This window comes from Sebastes fasciatus, chromosome 19 (genome assembly GCF_043250625.1).
Source record: "Sebastes fasciatus isolate fSebFas1 chromosome 19, fSebFas1.pri, whole genome shotgun sequence".
Classification (NCBI taxonomy): Eukaryota; Metazoa; Chordata; class Actinopteri; order Perciformes; family Sebastidae; genus Sebastes; species Sebastes fasciatus.
The window spans coordinates 1233334-1254050 of record NC_133813.1 but is presented as its reverse complement, the minus strand read 5'-3'; positions in this window follow the sequence as shown (position 1 = coordinate 1254050).

The following is a 20717-nucleotide window of genomic DNA, read 5'->3' as shown; positions in this document are numbered from 1 at the left end:
GTGTTTTTACGCCATCCTGTACCGACTGCCCAGTTCGTCAAATAACGCCGTTTGGTCAGCGCTCCCTCAGCATCGGATAGCGACGCACTGAGGTGCCCTTTAGCAACAGGAAGTGACGCACCGGGCTCCAACGTAAACCCACGACGCCATGGCGTTACTTGACGGTCTTTTGTAAAAGGCAGATCATTGGTCCCTTTGTTTTCATACACGTTTAATTAACCATCTTTTTAATATGTATTTTTATTTTTAATTACTATTTACTATGTATTATTATAATTATTTTTACTATTATTATTATTATTGTTTTAATTATTATTATTATTATTATTTACTGTTATTATTATTATTATTATTATTATTGTTTTAATTATTATTTATCTATTTGTTCAATTATTTGTTGTTATTTTCTCCATTTAATTTACTTAAGGGTTAAATCAATATTTTATTTTTTTTAATGTGTGAGGACGTGAAACAGAGACGTCCTGCTGTCCACACGCCTGAGGACGTGGGTTAGATTCCTGTTGGATTGTGGGTAATAAAGTGTTATTTATCGTCTTCATATCTTTATGGTTGCAGTATATTGAAGCTTTATTGTCATTCTTCTTCTGAACCGGTTACAAACACAAAGGAACGGACTTCGTACTGAACACGACGGTTTAACTGATTACTGTGAGTTAATGTGAATGAGAGTGAGTCACAGGTGGCGACGGACGCTAAACGGGGACGTTTCTATCTATAAAGAAGCTGCCAGTGGTGGAAGAAGTATTTAGATATTTTATCATTTAGTAAACAATGTAAAAAATACTCTGCTACAAGTAAAGTCCTGCTTAATCAGCTGTCAAATGAACTTAAAGTTACCACGAGGAACTTTAACTTTGTGTTGGTTTTGGCGCTCCGTGTGGACGACAGCGGGGTCTGACAGCAGTGAGGATTAGTTTCATAACCAGTTAAAAGTTCCTCACAGCAACTTCAAAGTATCAAAGTAAAAGTACTCATTCACTGTAATATAAACATTAGAAAGATTCAAAATGTACCTTAAAGGGAGATTAGTCAAGTATTTAATCCTCTTATCAACATGGGAGTGGACTAATATGCTGCTTTATGTAAATGTATGTATATATTTATTATTGTAAATCAATTATCAACACAAATCAATGACAGATATTGATCCAGAAACCCTCACAGGTACTGCATTTAGCATAAAACAATCTGCTCCAATCATAACATGTCAAACTGCAGCCCAACAGGCAACAACAGCTGTCAGTGTGTCAGTGTGCTGACTTCACTATGACTTGCCCCAAACTGCATGTGATGATCATAAAGTGGGCATGTCTGTAAAGGGGAGACTCGTGGGTACCCATAGAACCCATTTACATTCACACATCTGGAGGTCAGAGGTCAAGGGACCCCTTTGAAAATGGACATGACAGTTTTTCCTCGCCAAAATTTAGTGTCAGTTTGGAGCGTTATTTAACCTCCTTCATGACCAGCTAGTCTGACCTGGTTGGTACTGATGGATTCATCAGATTTACTAGTTTATTATGATACCAGTATCTGACTTTTCTTCTGCCTTTCTTTCGAACATTTTTCAGAATTCTTTTCTGACATTTTTTGGACAATTTTCAGACATTTTTCGGATTTTTTGTTGTTTTTTTTCAGATTTTTTTTTTTACATTTTTCTGACATTCTTTTGAAATTTTTTGGACACTTCTCTGACATTTCCTTTCTTTTATTTTTTTTCACATCTTTCTGAATTTTTTCAGACTTTATTTCAGACTTTTCCAAACTTGACTGTGACTTGCCCCAAAACTGCATGTCTAGTAAGTATCTGTATTTTGAAATTTTTTTTGAAATTTTTCAGCCTTTATTTCACTTTTTTTTCAAACTTTTTTTCAGACTTTTTTTCGGACATTTTTCAGACTTTTTTTTCAGACTTTTCCAAACTTGACTATGACTTGCCCCAAACTGCATGTCTGGTAAGTATCTGTATTTTGACATTTTTTTTGCCATTTTTCAGACTTTTTTTTCAAACTTTTTTTTTTTTGGACATTATTCACACTTTTTGTTTTTCAGACTTTTTTCAGACTTTTTTTCCAGACTTTCTTTTCAGAATTTTTTCAAACTTCTTTTTTTTGGATATTATTCACACTTTTTGTTTTGCAGACATTTTTCAGATTTTTTTCTGATTATTTTATTTTGGATTTTTTGAGACTTTTTCGGATTTTTTTTTACATTTTTCTGACATTCTTTTGAAATGTTTTGGACATTTTTCTGACATTTCCTTTTTTTTTTTTTTTTTTAATTTTTCTGAATATTTTTCAGACTTTTTCAGACTTTTTTGGGACATCTTTCTGACATTCATTGGACATTTTTCGACATTTTTTTTTTTACTTTATCTTTTATATTTTTCTGAATTTCCTTCAGACATTTTTTGGAATTCTTTTTTTTGTTTTGTTTTACATCTTTTGACATTTTCAGAGTTTCTTCAAAATGTTTTATACAATTTTCAGACATTTTTCTGACTTTTTTTCAGAATGTTTTTCGGACAGCAGAACCCATTTTCATTCACTGATCTGGAGGTCAGAGGTCAAGGAACCCCTTTGAAGATGACCATGACAGTTTTTTCTCTCCAACATTTACTGTAAGTTTGGAGCGTTATTTAACCTCCTTCATGACCAGCTAGTCTGACATGGTTGGTATCGATGGATTCATCAGGTTCTAGAGTTTCAGATGATACCAGGATCTTCACTCTAGCTCTAAAACTGAGCAAAAAGTACAATATGTACCTCTGAGATGTAGTGGAGTAGAAGTACTAATGGAAATACTCTAGTAAAGTATACTTCAGTAAATGTGAATGAGTTTGAGGCGATGATCCTGCCGTCACACTCCAGATGTGTCTGTGAGCCTCAGCAGCAGCCCCGGACCCGGCCCAGCGCTGTAACCACTGACCCCGTTCAACCACACAGCCAGACCAGTCTGGACCCACCCAGACCCGGACCCGGAGCCAAACCCCAGAGCCAAACCCCAGACTCTGGACGGAGCACAGCGGAGCCAGGACGTGCCAGGCCAATAAAAAAAAGCACATTCCTAGTCACCAAAACCGGCCTCAAGACTCCTGCAGCGCTCAGCGGCAAACACACACACACACACACACACACACACACACACACACACATTTACACACACACGCACACACACATATACACACACACACACACACACATATACACACACACACACACACATATACACACACAGGTGCTCAGTGGTTTTTGCACGTGCAATAACTCACTAGTTGCCGTGTCATTGATCCACCAGTTGGTGGTCTGAGGATCAGTTAAGGTTTATTTAAAGTTTTATTTAGTATTGATGTGTGACGGTGTCTGAGCCCGGTTCCTGTTTTAGTTCAGAGAGACACAGTTCAGGTCCTGGTCCTGGTCCTGGTCCTGGTCCTGGTCCTGGTCCTGGTCCTGGTCCTGTTTGTCTCTCTCGCAGTCACTCTGGGAAACTCTCAAGTGTGTTGCGGTTCAGTGTTTTGGGGTTTTTCCAGGTTCCTCTTCAGCTGGAAAACCCAAAAAACATTTATGCAAATTGGAGCTGAAGTGACCTGGAGGGCCGGTCCGAGGACTCTCTCTGGATCTCTGCTGAGCGGGAACATCCTGAAGGCTTTCTGAGGCTCAGCGAGGACAGTAATGTGTAATTTAGTCGGGATGTTGAACCCCCACTGAGCTGCTCTCTAATGACAGAGTCCTGGTTCTGGGCTGGTTCTGGGCGGGGCTCTATGATAACGTACAGAGTCCTGGTTCTGGGCTGGTTCAGGGCCGGTCTCCATGGTAATGTACCGTGATGCTGCTGTGTGTGACTGATGGTATGATGGTCCTTAAATCAAGCAGAGAGAGTTTTATAGGCTGCAGTGTCACAGCGCTGTGTGAGGTCTGTTGGTCTGTAACATGTAATTCAGTTGTGAACGTGTGTCTGCATCCATGCACACACACACGACACACGTTTGCATGATCTAGGAGTTTGGATGAGCACCCCCCCCCCCCCCCCCCCCCCCGAGGTCATGGAGGCCGCCACCGTCGCCACCATGGGGAGGTTGTTGTGGAGCTGGTCGGAGGTTTTGTTGCCTGGGTGGGACGGCGGTACCGAGACTCTGACTCCAGCTAAATGTTCCATCCTGAATACTTCTGTCACCCTGACGCTGCCAGCCAGTAGTACACACAGCTCTGCTCACTGGTGGTACAAGTACACAAGTATTCACAACTCCATGCAAAAACAGTACGCATTGTGCAGTAAAATATACTTAGTAAAACATCCTGATCTGTACGTAGTTCCTCTGCTGCCTCCAGTGATCAGTGGTTTCCGTTCATTATAATACAGATGTTGAGTTAATGAAGCTCCAACAGTCACTTTAAATATGAAATCAGTTCTCTGAGTCAATGTGAGTCCAGAGATCTGCTCCTCCCTCCACAAAGAGAGAGAGTCTGACACACCACAGGCTCAGGAATGTGGAGTTTACATGGGCAGCTTTATTTGGCCTGAAGCAAATGTTCCCTCGCTGAGCTCAGAAAGCCACATCCCATTATACACACACACACACACACACACACACTCTAGCTGTAAAACACTCACACACAAAGTCAACGTGCAGAATAAAGCTCCATCTGTTATTAAAATTTAATATTTCTCTTTAAGTGTCTTCAACGGTTGTTCAGGGTGGAGCAGAGAGCATGCTGGGTAACCTGATATAAGTGTGTAATAGACCCGCCTGTCCACCAGAGGATAGCTGTCACGTTCTGCCTCGTTCTGACAGATAGTCTGACAGATCTGAGAAGTCAAGAATAAATATAAAATAGAACTTTATTTATCACGTTTAAGAAATGATATCAACGCCTGATGTTACTCAGACTGATGTCATCTCTTCTGACCTTCCTGGTAGAAACAAAGACGGGAAAGTTAGATGGCTGCTAACTAAACATCTGGTGAAGAGACAATCCTGCCAGACTGAAGAGGGCAATAAGGAACAGGTGAGCAGGTGAACAGGTGAGCAGGTGAACAGGTGAACAGGTGAACAGGTGAACAGGTGAACAGGTGAACAGGTGAACAGGTGAGCAGGTGAACAGGAGGGAGTGGCCGTGTGGGAGTCAGGTGACTGGGACAGGTGGACAAGTCTGAGGTCATCTGGTGGACAGGTATCCCCCCAATCCCGCTCTGAGACAAGTCTCCTGAGATGTGATGTTGAATGTCTCGTGTTGTGGAGAGTTACTCTAACGGGCCTTTAGTCTCGTTATTTATATAAAACCAGCTGTTTAGTTTCCACCAGCTGTTCATATTAATATAACGGATCGTTGATGTCAGTGGAAAACACGTCTTCATATGAGCTCATATCTGAGTGGGCTGCTGCCATGACAACGCCAAGACAGACAGGTTGGATTCAAACAGCTGACATTAAGTTGAAAACGCCTCGTTAGCTGGTTTTAACTCGATTAGTGTTCACAGCGTGGGAGAGATGAAGCACCAGCACCCAGAGCTCACTTCAATCTGCCTTCAGCACCTTCACTAAACTACTTAGTTAAGTTTAGTCAGAAACGTTACAACGTTTGTTGTTGAACATTTGTTGTTGAACCTTTTGGACCGTGGTTGTTGTTGAACGCTTGTTGTTGAACGTTTGTTGTTAAATGTTGTTGTTGAACCGTTTGGACCGTGGTTGTTGTTAAACGCTTGTTGTTGAACGTTTGTTGTTAAACGCTTGTTGTTGAACGTTTGTTGTTGAACCTTTTGGACCGTGGTTGTTGTTGAACGCTTGTTGTTAATCGTTTTGACCATCGTTGTTGTTAAACGTTGGTTGTTGAACTTTTGTTGTTGAACCGTTTGGACCGTGGTTGTTGTTAAACGCTTGTTGTTGAACGTTTGTTGTTAAACGCTTGTTGTTGAACGTTTGTTGTTAAATGTTGTTGTTGAACCGTTTGGACCGTGGTTGTTGTTAAACGCTTGTTGTTAAACGCTTGTTGTTAAACGCTTGTTGTTAAACGCTTGTTGTTGAACGTTTGTTGTTAAACGCTTGTTGTTGAACGTTTGTTGTTAAACGCTTGTTGTTGAACGTTTGTTGTTAAATGTTGTTGTTGAACCGTTTGGACCGTGGTTGTTGTTAAACGCTTGTTGTTAAACGCTTGTTGTTAAACGTTTGTTGTTAAACGCTTGTTGTTGAACGTTTGTTGTTAAACGCTTGTTGTTGAACGTTTGTTGTTAAATGTTGTTGTTGAACGTTTGGACCGTGGTTGTTGTTGAACCGTTTGGACCGTGGTTGTTGTTAAACGCTTGTTGTTGAATGTTTGTTGTTAAACGCTTGTTGTTGAACGTTTGTTGTTAAATGTTGTTGTTGAACCGTTTGGACCGTGGTTGTTGTTAAACGCTTGTTGTTAAACGCTTGTTGTTAAACGCTTGTTGTTGAACGTTTGTTGTTAAACGCTTGTTGTTGAACGTTTGTTGTTAAACGCTTGTTGTTGAACGTTTGTTGTTAAACGGTTGTTGTTGAACGTTTGTTGTTAAATGTTGTTGTTGAACGTTTGGACCGTGGTTGTTGTTGAACGCTTGTTGTTAAACGCTTGTTGTTGAACGCTTGTTGTTAAACGGTTGTTGTTGAACGTTTGTTGTTAAATGTTGTTGTTGAACCCTTTGGACCGTGGTTGTTGTTGAACGCTTGTTGTTAAACGGTTGTTGTTAAACAGTTGTTGTTGAACGTTTGTTGTTAAATGTTGTTGTTGAACGTTTGGACCGTGGTTGTTGTTGAACGCTTGTTGTTAAACGCTTGTTGTTGAACGCTTGTTGTTAAACGGTTGTTGTTGAACGTTTGTTGTTAAATGTTGTTGTTGAACCCTTTGGACCGTGGTTGTTGTTGAACGCTTGTTGTTAAACGGTTGTTGTTAAACAGTTGTTGTTGAACGTTTGTTGTTGAACGTTTGTTGTTAAACAGTTGTTGTTGAACGTTTGTTGTTAAATGTTGTTGTTGAACCCTTTGGACCGTGGTTGTTGTTAAACGCTTGTTGTTAATCGTTTTGACCATCGTTGTTGTTAAACGTTGGTTGTTGAACTTTTGTTGTTGAACCGTTTGGACCGTGGTTGTTGTTAAACGCTTGTTGTTGAACGTTTGTTGTTAAATGTTGTTGTTGAACCGTTTGGACCGTGGTTGTTGTTAAACGCTTGTTGTTGAACGTTTGTTGTTAAACGCTTGTTGTTGAACGTTTGTTGTTAAATGTTGTTGTTGAACCGTTTGGACCGTGGTTGTTGTTAAACGCTTGTTGTTAAACGCTTGTTGTTAAACGCTTGTTGTTGAACATTTGTTGTTAAATGTTGTTGTTGAACCGTTTGGACCGTGGTTGTTGTTAAACGCTTGTTGTTGAACGTTTGTTGTTAAATGTTGTTGTTGAACCGTTTGGACCGTGGTTGTTGTTAAACGCTTGTTGTTGAACGTTTGTTGTTAAATGTTGTTGTTGAACCGTTTGGACCGTGGTTGTTGTTAAACGCTTGTTGTTAAACGCTTGTTGTTAAACGCTTGTTGTTGAATGTTTGTTGTTAAACGCTTGTTGTTGAACGTTTGTTGTTAAATGTTGTTGTTGAACCGTTTGGACCGTGGTTGTTGTTAAACGCTTGTTGTTAAACGCTTGTTGTTAAACGCTTGTTGTTAAACGCTTGTTGTTGAACGTTTGTTGTTAAACGCTTGTTGTTGAACGTTTGTTGTTAAACGCTTGTTGTTGAACGTTTGTTGTTAAACGGTTGTTGTTGAACGTTTGTTGTTAAATGTTGTTGTTGAACGTTTGGACCGTGGTTGTTGTTGAACGCTTGTTGTTAAACGCTTGTTGTTGAACGCTTGTTGTTAAACGGTTGTTGTTGAACGTTTGTTGTTAAATGTTGTTGTTGAACCCTTTGGACCGTGGTTGTTGTTGAACGCTTGTTGTTAAACGGTTGTTGTTGAACGTTTGTTGTTGAACGTTTGTTGTTAAACAGTTGTTGTTGAACGTTTGTTGTTAAATGTTGTTGTTGAACCCTTTGGACCGTGGTTGTTGTTAAACGCTTGTTGTTAATCGTTTTGACCATCGTTGTTGTTAAACGTTGGTTGTTGAACTTTTGTTGTTGAACCGTTTGGACCGTGGTTGTTGTTAAACGCTTGTTGTTGAACGTTTGTTGTTAAATGTTGTTGTTGAACCGTTTGGACCGTGGTTGTTGTTAAACGCTTGTTGTTGAACGTTTGTTGTTAAACGCTTGTTGTTGAACGTTTGTTGTTAAATGTTGTTGTTGAACCGTTTGGACCGTGGTTGTTGTTAAACGCTTGTTGTTAAACGCTTGTTGTTAAACGCTTGTTGTTGAACGTTTGTTGTTAAACGCTTGTTGTTGAATGTTTGTTGTTAAACGCTTGTTGTTGAACGTTTGTTGTTAAATGTTGTTGTTGAACCGTTTGGACCGTGGTTGTTGTTAAACGCTTGTTGTTGAACGTTTGTTGTTAAATGTTGTTGTTGAACCGTTTGGACCGTGGTTGTTGTTAAACGCTTGTTGTTAAACGCTTGTTGTTAAACGCTTGTTGTTAAACGCTTGTTGTTGAATGTTTGTTGTTAAACGCTTGTTGTTGAACGTTTGTTGTTAAATGTTGTTGTTGAACCGTTTGGACCGTGGTTGTTGTTAAACGCTTGTTGTTAAACGCCTGTTGTTAAACGCTTGTTGTTGAACGTTTGTTGTTAAACGCTTGTTGTTGAACGTTTGTTGTTAAACGCTTGTTGTTGAACGTTTGTTGTTAAACGGTTGTTGTTGAACGTTTGTTGTTAAATGTTGTTGTTGAACGTTTGGACCGTGGTTGTTGTTGAACGCTTGTTGTTAAACGCTTGTTGTTGAACGCTTGTTGTTAAACGGTTGTTGTTGAACGTTTGTTGTTAAATGTTGTTGTTGAACCCTTTGGACCGTGGTTGTTGTTGAACGCTTGTTGTTAAACGGTTGTTGTTGAACGTTTGTTGTTGAACGTTTGTTGTTAAACAGTTGTTGTTGAACGTTTGTTGTTAAATGTTGTTGTTGAACCCTTTGGACCGTGGTTGTTGTTAAACGCTTGTTGTTAATCGTTTTGACCATCGTTGTTGTTAAATGTTGGTTGTTAAACTTTTGTTGTTGAACCGTTTGGACCGTGGTTGTTGTTAAACGCTTGTTGTTAATCGTTTTGACCATCGTTGTTGTTAAACGTTGGTTGTTAAACTTTTGTTGTTGAACCGTTTGGACCGTGGTTGTTGTTAAACGCTTGTTGTTGAACGTTTGTTGTTAAATGTTGTTGTTGAACCGTTTGGACCGTGGTTGTTGTTAAACGCTTGTTGTTAAACGCTTGTTGTTAAACGCTTGTTGTTGAACGTTTGTTGTTAAACGCTTGTTGTTGAACGTTTGTTGTTAAACGCTTGTTGTTGAACGTTTGTTGTTAAATGTTGTTGTTGAACCGTTTGGACCGTGGTTGTTGTTAAACGCTTGTTGTTGAACGTTTGTTGTTAAATGTTGTTGTTGAACCGTTTGGACCGTGGTTGTTGTTAAACGTTTGTTGTTGAACGTTTGTTGTTAAATGTTGTTGTTGAACCGTTTGGACCGTGGTTGTTGTTAAACGCTTGTTGTTGAACGTTTGTTGTTAAATGTTGTTGTTGAACCGTTTGGACCGTGGTTGTTGTTAAACGCTTGTTGTTAAACGCTTGTTGTTAAACGCTTGTTGTTGAACGTTTGTTGTTAAACGCTTGTTGTTGAACGTTTGTTGTTAAACGCTTGTTGTTGAATGTTTGTTGTTAAACGCTTGTTGTTGAACGTTTGTTGTTAAACGCTTGTTGTTGAACGTTTGTTGTTAAATGTTGTTGTTGAACCGTTTGGACCGTGGTTGTTGTTAAACGCTTGTTGTTAAACGCTTGTTGTTAAACGCTTGTTGTTGAACGTTTGTTGTTAAACGCTTGTTGTTGAACGTTTGTTGTTAAACGCTTGTTGTTGAACGTTTGTTGTTAAATGTTGTTGTTGAACCGTTTGGACCGTGGTTGTTGTTAAACGCTTGTTGTTGAACGTTTGTTGTTAAACGCTTGTTGTTGAACGTTTGTTGTTAAATGTTGTTGTTGAACCGTTTGGACCGTGGTTGTTGTTAAACGCTTGTTGTTAAACGCTTGTTGTTAAACGCTTGTTGTTAAACGCTTGTTGTTGAACGTTTGTTGTTAAACGCTTGTTGTTGAACGTTTGTTGTTAAACGCTTGTTGTTGAATGTTTGTTGTTAAACGCTTGTTGTTGAACGTTTGTTGTTAAATGTTGTTGTTGAACCGTTTGGACCGTGGTTGTTGTTAAACGCTTGTTGTTAAACGCTTGTTGTTAAACGCTTGTTGTTGAACATATGTTGTTAAACGCTTGTTGTTGAACGTTTGTTGTTAAACGCTTGTTGTTGAACGTTTGTTGTTAAACGGTTGTTGTTGAACGTTTGTTGTTAAATGTTGTTGTTGAACGTTTGGACCGTGGTTGTTGTTGAACGCTTGTTGTTAAACGCTTGTTGTTGAACGCTTGTTGTTAAACGGTTGTTGTTGAACGTTTGTTGTTAAATGTTGTTGTTGAACCGTTTGGACCGTGGTTGTTGTTAAACGCTTGTTGTTAAACGCTTGTTGTTAAACGCTTGTTGTTGAACATATGTTGTTAAACGCTTGTTGTTGAACGTTTGTTGTTAAACGCTTGTTGTTGAACGTTTGTTGTTAAATGTTGTTGTTGAACCGTTTGGACCGTGGTTGTTGTTAAACGCTTGTTGTTGAACGTTTGTTGTTAAATGTTGTTGTTGAACCGTTTGGACCGTGGTTGTTGTTAAACGCTTGTTGTTGAACGTTTGTTGTTAAATGTTGTTGTTGAACCGTTTGGACCGTGGTTGTTGTTAAACGCTTGTTGTTAAACGCTTGTTGTTAAACGCTTGTTGTTAAACGCTTGTTGTTGAATGTTTGTTGTTAAACGCTTGTTGTTGAACGTTTGTTGTTAAATGTTGTTGTTGAACCGTTTGGACCGTGGTTGTTGTTAAACGTTTGTTGTTAAACGCTTGTTGTTGAACGTTTGTTGTTAAACGGTTGTTGTTGAACGTTTGTTGTTAAATGTTGTTGTTGAACGTTTGGACCGTGGTTGTTGTTGAACGCTTGTTGTTAAACGCTTGTTGTTGAACGCTTGTTGTTAAACGGTTGTTGTTGAACGTTTGTTGTTAAATGTTGTTGTTGAACCCTTTGGACCGTGGTTGTTGTTGAACGCTTGTTGTTAAACGGTTGTTGTTGAACGTTTGTTGTTGAACGTTTGTTGTTAAACAGTTGTTGTTGAACGTTTGTTGTTAAATGTTGTTGTTGAACCCTTTGGACCGTGGTTGTTGTTAAACGCTTGTTGTTAATCGTTTTGACCATCGTTGTTGTTAAATGTTGGTTGTTAAACTTTTGTTGTTGAACCGTTTGGACCGTGGTTGTTGTTAAACGCTTGTTGTTAATCGTTTTGACCATCGTTGTTGTTAAACGTTGGTTGTTAAACTTTTGTTGTTGAACCGTTTGGACCGTGGTTGTTGTTAAACGCTTGTTGTTGAACGTTTGTTGTTAAATGTTGTTGTTGAACCGTTTGGACCGTGGTTGTTGTTAAACGCTTGTTGTTAAACGCTTGTTGTTAAACGCTTGTTGTTGAACGTTTGTTGTTAAACGCTTGTTGTTGAACGTTTGTTGTTAAACGCTTGTTGTTGAACGTTTGTTGTTAAATGTTGTTGTTGAACCGTTTGGACCGTGGTTGTTGTTAAACGCTTGTTGTTGAACGTTTGTTGTTAAATGTTGTTGTTGAACCGTTTGGACCGTGGTTGTTGTTAAACGTTTGTTGTTGAACGTTTGTTGTTAAATGTTGTTGTTGAACCGTTTGGACCGTGGTTGTTGTTAAACGCTTGTTGTTGAACGTTTGTTGTTAAATGTTGTTGTTGAACCGTTTGGACCGTGGTTGTTGTTAAACGCTTGTTGTTAAACGCTTGTTGTTAAACGCTTGTTGTTGAACGTTTGTTGTTAAACGCTTGTTGTTGAACGTTTGTTGTTAAACGCTTGTTGTTGAATGTTTGTTGTTAAACGCTTGTTGTTGAACGTTTGTTGTTAAACGCTTGTTGTTGAACGTTTGTTGTTAAATGTTGTTGTTGAACCGTTTGGACCGTGGTTGTTGTTAAACGCTTGTTGTTAAACGCTTGTTGTTAAACGCTTGTTGTTGAACGTTTGTTGTTAAACGCTTGTTGTTGAACGTTTGTTGTTAAACGCTTGTTGTTGAACGTTTGTTGTTAAATGTTGTTGTTGAACCGTTTGGACCGTGGTTGTTGTTAAACGCTTGTTGTTGAACGTTTGTTGTTAAACGCTTGTTGTTGAACGTTTGTTGTTAAATGTTGTTGTTGAACCGTTTGGACCGTGGTTGTTGTTAAACGCTTGTTGTTAAACGCTTGTTGTTAAACGCTTGTTGTTAAACGCTTGTTGTTGAACGTTTGTTGTTAAACGCTTGTTGTTGAACGTTTGTTGTTAAACGCTTGTTGTTGAATGTTTGTTGTTAAACGCTTGTTGTTGAACGTTTGTTGTTAAATGTTGTTGTTGAACCGTTTGGACCGTGGTTGTTGTTAAACGCTTGTTGTTAAACGCTTGTTGTTAAACGCTTGTTGTTGAACATATGTTGTTAAACGCTTGTTGTTGAACGTTTGTTGTTAAACGCTTGTTGTTGAACGTTTGTTGTTAAACGGTTGTTGTTGAACGTTTGTTGTTAAATGTTGTTGTTGAACGTTTGGACCGTGGTTGTTGTTGAACGCTTGTTGTTAAACGCTTGTTGTTGAACGCTTGTTGTTAAACGGTTGTTGTTGAACGTTTGTTGTTAAATGTTGTTGTTGAACCGTTTGGACCGTGGTTGTTGTTAAACGCTTGTTGTTAAACGCTTGTTGTTAAACGCTTGTTGTTGAACATATGTTGTTAAACGCTTGTTGTTGAACGTTTGTTGTTAAACGCTTGTTGTTGAACGTTTGTTGTTAAACGGTTGTTGTTGAACGTTTGTTGTTAAATGTTGTTGTTGAACGTTTGGACCGTGGTTGTTGTTGAACGCTTGTTGTTAAACGCTTGTTGTTGAACGCTTGTTGTTAAACGGTTGTTGTTGAACGCTTGTTGTTAAACGGTTGTTGTTGAACGTTTGTTGTTGAACGTTTGTTGTTAAACAGTTGTTGTTGAACGTTTGTTGTTAAATGTTGTTGTTGAACCCTTTGGACCGTGGTTGTTGTTAAACGCTTGTTGTTAATCGTTTTGACCATCGTTGTTGTTAAACGTTGGTTGTTGAACTTTTGTTGTTGAACCGTTTGGACCGTGGTTGTTGTTAAACGCTTGTTGTTGAACGTTTGTTGTTAAATGTTGTTGTTGAACGTTTGGACCGTGGTTGTTGTTGAACGCTTGTTGTTAAACGCTTGTTGTTGAACGCTTGTTGTTAAACGGTTGTTGTTGAACGTTTGTTGTTAAATGTTGTTGTTGAACCCTTTGGACCGTGGTTGTTGTTGAACGCTTGTTGTTAAACGGTTGTTGTTGAACGTTTGTTGTTGAACGTTTGTTGTTAAACAGTTGTTGTTGAACGTTTGTTGTTAAATGTTGTTGTTGAACCCTTTGGACCGTGGTTGTTGTTAAACGCTTGTTGTTAATCGTTTTGACCATCGTTGTTGTTAAATGTTGGTTGTTAAACTTTTGTTGTTGAACCGTTTGGACCGTGGTTGTTGTTAAACGCTTGTTGTTAATCGTTTTGACCATCGTTGTTGTTAAACGTTGGTTGTTAAACTTTTGTTGTTGAACCGTTTGGACCGTGGTTGTTGTTAAACGCTTGTTGTTGAACGTTTGTTGTTAAATGTTGTTGTTGAACCGTTTGGACCGTGGTTGTTGTTAAACGCTTGTTGTTGAACGTTTGTTGTTAAACGCTTGTTGTTGAACGTTTGTTGTTAAATGTTGTTGTTGAACCGTTTGGACCGTGGTTGTTGTTAAACGCTTGTTGTTAAACGCTTGTTGTTAAACGCTTGTTGTTGAACGTTTGTTGTTAAACGCTTGTTGTTGAACGTTTGTTGTTAAACGCTTGTTGTTGAACGTTTGTTGTTAAATGTTGTTGTTGAACCGTTTGGACCGTGGTTGTTGTTAAACGCTTGTTGTTGAACGTTTGTTGTTAAATGTTGTTGTTGAACCGTTTGGACCGTGGTTGTTGTTAAACGTTTGTTGTTGAACGTTTGTTGTTAAATGTTGTTGTTGAACCGTTTGGACCGTGGTTGTTGTTAAACGCTTGTTGTTGAACGTTTGTTGTTAAATGTTGTTGTTGAACCGTTTGGACCGTGGTTGTTGTTAAACGCTTGTTGTTAAACGCTTGTTGTTGAACGTTTGTTGTTAAACGCTTGTTGTTGAACGTTTGTTGTTAAACGCTTGTTGTTGAATGTTTGTTGTTAAACGCTTGTTGTTGAACGTTTGTTGTTAAACGCTTGTTGTTGAACGTTTGTTGTTAAATGTTGTTGTTGAACCGTTTGGACCGTGGTTGTTGTTAAACGCTTGTTGTTAAACGCTTGTTGTTAAACGCTTGTTGTTGAACGTTTGTTGTTAAACGCTTGTTGTTGAACGTTTGTTGTTAAACGCTTGTTGTTGAACGTTTGTTGTTAAATGTTGTTGTTGAACCGTTTGGACCGTGGTTGTTGTTAAACGCTTGTTGTTGAACGTTTGTTGTTAAACGCTTGTTGTTGAACGTTTGTTGTTAAATGTTGTTGTTGAACCGTTTGGACCGTGGTTGTTGTTAAACGCTTGTTGTTAAACGCTTGTTGTTAAACGCTTGTTGTTAAACGCTTGTTGTTGAACGTTTGTTGTTAAACGCTTGTTGTTGAACGTTTGTTGTTAAACGCTTGTTGTTGAATGTTTGTTGTTAAACGCTTGTTGTTGAACGTTTGTTGTTAAATGTTGTTGTTGAACCGTTTGGACCGTGGTTGTTGTTAAACGCTTGTTGTTAAACGCTTGTTGTTAAACGCTTGTTGTTGAACATATGTTGTTAAACGCTTGTTGTTGAACGTTTGTTGTTAAACGCTTGTTGTTGAACGTTTGTTGTTAAACGGTTGTTGTTGAACGTTTGTTGTTAAATGTTGTTGTTGAACGTTTGGACCGTGGTTGTTGTTGAACGCTTGTTGTTAAACGCTTGTTGTTGAACGCTTGTTGTTAAACGGTTGTTGTTGAACGTTTGTTGTTAAATGTTGTTGTTGAACCGTTTGGACCGTGGTTGTTGTTAAACGCTTGTTGTTAAACGCTTGTTGTTAAACGCTTGTTGTTGAACATATGTTGTTAAACGCTTGTTGAACGTTTGTTGTTAAACGCTTGTTGTTGAACGTTTGTTGTTAAACGGTTGTTGTTGAACGTTTGTTGTTAAATGTTGTTGTTGAACGTTTGGACCGTGGTTGTTGTTGAACGCTTGTTGTTAAACGCTTGTTGTTGAACGCTTGTTGTTAAACGGTTGTTGTTGAACGCTTGTTGTTAAACGGTTGTTGTTGAACGTTTGTTGTTGAACGTTTGTTGTTAAACAGTTGTTGTTGAACGTTTGTTGTTAAATGTTGTTGTTGAACCCTTTGGACCGTGGTTGTTGTTAAACGCTTGTTGTTAATCGTTTTGACCATCGTTGTTGTTAAACGTTGGTTGTTGAACTTTTGTTGTTGAACCGTTTGGACCGTGGTTGTTGTTAAACGCTTGTTGTTGAACGTTTGTTGTTAAATGTTGTTGTTGAACGTTTGGACCGTGGTTGTTGTTGAACGCTTGTTGTTAAACGCTTGTTGTTGAACGCTTGTTGTTAAACGCTTGTTGTTGAACGCTTGTTGTTAAACGGTTGTTGTTGAACGTTTGTTGTTAAATGTTGTTGTTGAACCCTTTGGACCGTGGTTGTTGTTGAACGCTTGTTGTTAAACGGTTGTTGTTGAACGTTTGTTGTTGAACGTTTGTTGTTAAACAGTTGTTGTTGAACGTTTGTTGTTAAATGTTGTTGTTGAACCCTTTGGACCGTGGTTGTTGTTAAACGCTTGTTGTTAATCGTTTTGACCATCGTTGTTGTTAAATGTTGGTTGTTAAACTTTTGTTGTTGAACCGTTTGGACCGTGGTTGTTGTTAAACGCTTGTTGTTAATCGTTTTGACCATCGTTGTTGTTAAACGTTGGTTGTTAAACTTTTGTTGTTGAACCGTTTGGACCGTGGTTGTTGTTAAACGCTTGTTGTTGAACGTTTGTTGTTAAATGTTGTTGTTGAACCGTTTGGACCGTGGTTGTTGTTAAACGCTTGTTGTTGAACGTTTGTTGTTAAACGCTTGTTGTTGAACGTTTGTTGTTAAATGTTGTTGTTGAACCGTTTGGACCGTGGTTGTTGTTAAACGCTTGTTGTTAAACGCTTGTTGTTAAACGCTTGTTGTTGAACGTTTGTTGTTAAACGCTTGTTGTTGAACGTTTGTTGTTAAACGCTTGTTGTTGAACGTTTGTTGTTAAATGTTGTTGTTGAACCGTTTGGACCGTGGTTGTTGTTAAACGCTTGTTGTTGAACGTTTGTTGTTAAATGTTGTTGTTGAACCGTTTGGACCGTGGTTGTTGTTAAACGTTTGTTGTTGAACGTTTGTTGTTAAATGTTGTTGTTGAACCGTTTGGACCGTGGTTGTTGTTAAACGCTTGTTGTTGAACGTTTGTTGTTAAATGTTGTTGTTGAACCGTTTGGACCGTGGTTGTTGTTAAACGCTTGTTGTTAAACGCTTGTTGTTAAACGCTTGTTGTTGAACGTTTGTTGTTAAACGCTTGTTGTTGAACGTTTGTTGTTAAACGCTTGTTGTTGAATGTTTGTTGTTAAACGCTTGTTGTTGAACGTTTGTTGTTAAACGCTTGTTGTTGAACGTTTGTTGTTAAATGTTGTTGTTGAACCGTTTGGACCGTGGTTGTTGTTAAACGCTTGTTGTTAAACGCTTGTTGTTAAACGCTTGTTGTTGAACGTTTGTTGTTAAACGCTTGTTGTTGAACGTTTGTTGTTAAACGCTTGTTGTTGAACGTTTGTTGTTAAATGTTGTTGTTGAACCGTTTGGACCGTGGTTGTTGTTAAACGCTTGTTGTTGAACGTTTGTTGTTAAACGCTTGTTGTTGAACGTTTGTTGTTAAATGTTGTTGTTGAACCGTTTGGACCGTGGTTGTTGTTAAACGCTTGTTGTTAAACGCTTGTTGTTAAACGCTTGTTGTTAAACGCTTGTTGTTGAACGTTTGTTGTTAAACGCTTGTTGTTGAACGTTTGTTGTTAAACGCTTGTTGTTGAATGTTTGTTGTTAAACGCTTGTTGTTGAACGTTTGTTGTTAAATGTTGTTGTTGAACCGTTTGGACCGTGGTTGTTGTTAAACGCTTGTTGTTAAACGCTTGTTGTTAAACGCTTGTTGTTGAACATATGTTGTTAAACGCTTGTTGTTGAACGTTTGTTGTTAAACGCTTGTTGTTGAACGTTTGTTGTTAAACGGTTGTTGTTGAACGTTTGTTGTTAAATGTTGTTGTTGAACGTTTGGACCGTGGTTGTTGTTGAACGCTTGTTGTTAAACGCTTGTTGTTGAACGCTTGTTGTTAAACGGTTGTTGTTGAACGTTTGTTGTTAAATGTTGTTGTTGAACCGTTTGGACCGTGGTTGTTGTTAAACGCTTGTTGTTAAACGCTTGTTGTTAAACGCTTGTTGTTGAACATATGTTGTTAAACGCTTGTTGTTGAACGTTTGTTGTTAAACGCTTGTTGTTGAACGTTTGTTGTTAAACGGTTGTTGTTGAACGTTTGTTGTTAAATGTTGTTGTTGAACGTTTGGACCGTGGTTGTTGTTGAACGCTTGTTGTTAAACGCTTGTTGTTGAACGCTTGTTGTTAAACGGTTGTTGTTGAACGCTTGTTGTTAAACGGTTGTTGTTGAACGTTTGTTGTTGAACGTTTGTTGTTAAACAGTTGTTGTTGAGCGTTTGTTGTTAAATGTTGTTGTTGAACCCTTTGGACCGTGGTTGTTGTTAAACGCTTGTTGTTAATCGTTTTGACCATCGTTGTTGTTAAACGTTGGTTGTTGAACTTTTGTTGTTGAACCGTTTGGACCGTGGTTGTTGTTAAACGCTTGTTGTTGAACGTTTGTTGTTAAATGTTGTTGTTGAACGTTTGGACCGTGGTTGTTGTTGAACGCTTGTTGTTAAACGCTTGTTGTTGAACGTTTGTTGTTAAACGGTTGTTGTTGAACGTTTGTTGTTAAATGTTGTTGTTGAACGTTTGGACCGTGGTTGTTGTTGAACGCTTGTTGTTAAACGCTTGTTGTTGAACGCTTGTTGTTAAACGGTTGTTGTTGAACGTTTGTTGTTGAACGTTTGTTGTTAAACAGTTGTTGTTGAACGTTTGTTGTTAAATGTTGTTGTTGAACCCTTTGGACCGTGGTTGTTGTTAAACGCTTGTTGTTAATCGTTTTGACCATCGTTGTTGTTAAATGTTGGTTGTTAAACTTTTGTTGTTGAACCGTTTGGACCGTGGTTGTTGTTAAACGCTTGTTGTTAATCGTTTTGACCATCGTTGTTGTTAAACGTTGGTTGTTAAACTTTTGTTGTTGAACCGTTTGGACCGTGGTTGTTGTTAAACGCTTGTTGTTGAACGTTTGTTGTTAAATGTTGTTGTTGAACCGTTTGGACCGTGGTTGTTGTTAAACGCTTGTTGTTGAACGTTTGTTGTTAAACGCTTGTTGTTGAACGTTTGTTGTTAAATGTTGTTGTTGAACCGTTTGGACCGTGGTTGTTGTTAAACGCTTGTTGTTAAACGCTTGTTGTTAAACGCTTGTTGTTGAACGTTTGTTGTTAAACGCTTGTTGTTGAACGTTTGTTGTTAAACGCTTGTTGTTGAACGTTTGTTGTTAAATGTTGTTGTTGAACCGTTTGGACCGTGGTTGTTGTTAAACGCTTGTTGTTGAACGTTTGTTGTTAAATGTTGTTGTTGAACCGTTTGGACCGTGGTTGTTGTTAAACGTTTGTTGTTGAACGTTTGTTGTTAAATGTTGTTGTTGAACCGTTTGGACCGTGGTTGTTGTTAAACGCTTGTTGTTGAACGTTTGTTGTTAAATGTTGTTGTTGAACCGTTTGGACCGTGGTTGTTGTTAAACGCTTGTTGTTAAACGCTTGTTGTTAAACGCTTGTTGTTGAACGTTTGTTGTTAAACGGTTGTTGTTGAACGTTTGTTGTTAAATGTTGTTGTTGAACGTTTGGACCGTGGTTGTTGTTGAACGCTTGTTGTTAAACGCTTGTTGTTGAACGCTTGTTGTTAAACGGTTGTTGTTGAACGTTTGTTGTTAAATGTTGTTGTTGAACCGTTTGGACCGTGGTTGTTGTTAAACGCTTGTTGTTAAACGCTTGTTGTTAAACGCTTGTTGTTGAACATATGTTGTTAAACGCTTGTTGTTGAACGTTTGTTGTTAAACGCTTGTTGTTGAACGTTTGTTGTTAAACGGTTGTTGTTGAACGTTTGTTGTTAAATGTTGTTGTTGAACGTTTGGACCGTGGTTGTTGTTGAACGCTTGTTGTTAAACGCTTGTTGTTGAACGCTTGTTGTTAAACGGTTGTTGTTGAACGCTTGTTGTTAAACGGTTGTTGTTGAACGTTTGTTGTTGAACGTTTGTTGTTAAACAGTTGTTGTTGAACGTTTGTTGTTAAATGTTGTTGTTGAACCCTTTGGACCGTGGTTGTTGTTAAACGCTTGTTGTTAATCGTTTTGACCATCGTTGTTGTTAAACGTTGGTTGTTGAACTTTTGTTGTTGAACCGTTTGGACCGTGGTTGTTGTTAAACGCTTGTTGTTGAACGTTTGTTGTTAAATGTTGTTGTTGAACCGTTTGGACCGTGGTTGTTGTTAAACGCTTGTTGTTGAACGTTTGTTGTTAAACGCTTGTTGTTGAACGTTTGTTGTTAAATGTTGTTGTTGAACCGTTTGGACCGTGGTTGTTGTTAAACGCTTGTTGTTAAACGCTTGTTGTTAAACGCTTGTTGTTGAACGTTTGTTGTTAAACGCTTGTTGTTGAACGTTTGTTGTTAAACGCTTGTTGTTGAACGTTTGTTGTTAAATGTTGTTGTTGAACCGTTTGGACCGTGGTTGTTGTTAAACGCTTGTTGTTGAACGTTTGTTGTTAAATGTTGTTGTTGAACCGTTTGGACCGTGGTTGTTGTTAAACGCTTGTTGTTGAACGTTTGTTGTTAAATGTTGTTGTTGAACCGTTTGGACCGTGGTTGTTGTTAAACGCTTGTTGTTAAACGCTTGTTGTTAAACGCTTGTTGTTAAACGCTTGTTGTTGAACGTTTGTTGTTAAACGCTTGTTGTTGAACGTTTGTTGTTAAACGCTTGTTGTTGAATGTTTGTTGTTAAATGTTGTTGTTGAACCGTTTGGACCGTGGTTGTTGTTAAACGCTTGTTGTTAAACGCTTGTTGTTAAACGCTTGTTGTTAAACGCTTGTTGTTAAACGCTTGTTGTTGAACGTTTGTTGTTAAATGTTGTTGTTGAACCGTTTGGACCGTGGTTGTTGTTAAACGCTTGTTGTTAAACGCTTGTTGTTAAACGCTTGTTGTTAAACGCTTGTTGTTGAACGTTTGTTGTTAAACGCTTGTTGTTGAACGTTTGTTGTTAAACGCTTGTTGTTGAACGTTTGTTGTTAAAC